Raw genomic sequence first — 1372 nt, 5'->3', positions numbered from 1 at the left:
GATCAAATCATATGCATGCTGAAAAATTAAAACAAACAGAGAATTTTACACCTCTTATTTTTTTAACTCCTCTCCTTTATCTAACCAGCTCAATTGAATGTCTGAAGGTGCGGCTGCCATGCAACTTTTGTTTTTTACTGACAAAGTTAGTAGTGTGGTAAGGTTTTTGGTAAGTGCTTGTGTCACTGTGGTACTACAGTGGTAGCTACGGTTACAGCCAGTGTGGTTACAGCACAGTGTTACACACCATAACAAAAACTATGTTGAGAGACTAATCTGTATCCTTTCTGTTAATCATAAATTAAGTAAAGCTACAGATGAATGACCAATGAGAATATCATATTTCTGTCAAATGATATATTGGTGTTGTTAAAATACATTTCACAATTAAGGAAATAGCACAATAATGAATGTGCAATAAGACAAATCACTGACTGTGGTTATATGCAGACAGATTCTGTTAATGACGACAATTCTCAACCGGCAAAACCTATATAAAGTACAGTTATACATGTATTAATTCAATATGGATGGTAAGTGTTTGTTGACCCTGTAACACTGTGGATTTAACTCTGTGGTAATTCATAATGTAATAGTAGTGCAGTCGTATTTCATTATACTGAGAAGTGTTTCCTATATTCTGGCTGCCCCATGTAAAATTTGATATATTTACTACTATTATATTCTTTTCCTGTTTCGTCAAACTGTTCATGTCATGAAACACTTTAAACAGTTTTTATACATTTGTATACTGGTCAAATACAAAAAAACAACACCGGTGGGCTGCCATACAATACAGTATATGATAGTCCTACATAACAAATATAGCATTATGTCTTTGCTGACACTGTAGAGGAGCCCACAAATGTTCACTGTGATTAGCTGCTGAAAAACATTAAACATTAGCACATGTTGTGTTCTCAAAATCAAATTATTATTCCTGCCACTTAACAATGTAAATTCCTAAAAACAAAAACAAAAACAGGTACTTACAACGGTCATTAAAGTCCCACAGTAATTTATATTTTTGAATTATTTAAATGAAAAGAGACAGAGCTGGTGCATTGCGTATTGCAGAGAAGGATATGACAACTACACTGTGGCAAAGGTTTTTGCATTGTGGTGTTTCACTGTGTACTGGGGTGGCCACAGTGATTCGCACAGTTACAAAAACCTCAAGAGAGGCATAGTTCTTTGTATTGTAAATGAAAAGTGTATGTAAACCCTCAGTGCAAACGCATGAGTCTCATTAATATACAGTCAGGCCAAGTAAACAAAAATTCTGGATATGTATTACTTTGAAGATTTCACCCAACCTTTGGATGATACAATTATATTGAGTGTTGAATATATATCATGATATCAGAAAAAA

Source organism: Morone saxatilis, unplaced genomic scaffold, assembly GCF_004916995.1.
Source record: "Morone saxatilis isolate NCDOM2014 unplaced genomic scaffold, NCSU_SB_2.0 Contig14, whole genome shotgun sequence".
NCBI lineage: Eukaryota > Metazoa > Chordata > Actinopteri > Moronidae > Morone > Morone saxatilis.
Note: the sequence above shows the minus strand (reverse complement) of the source record.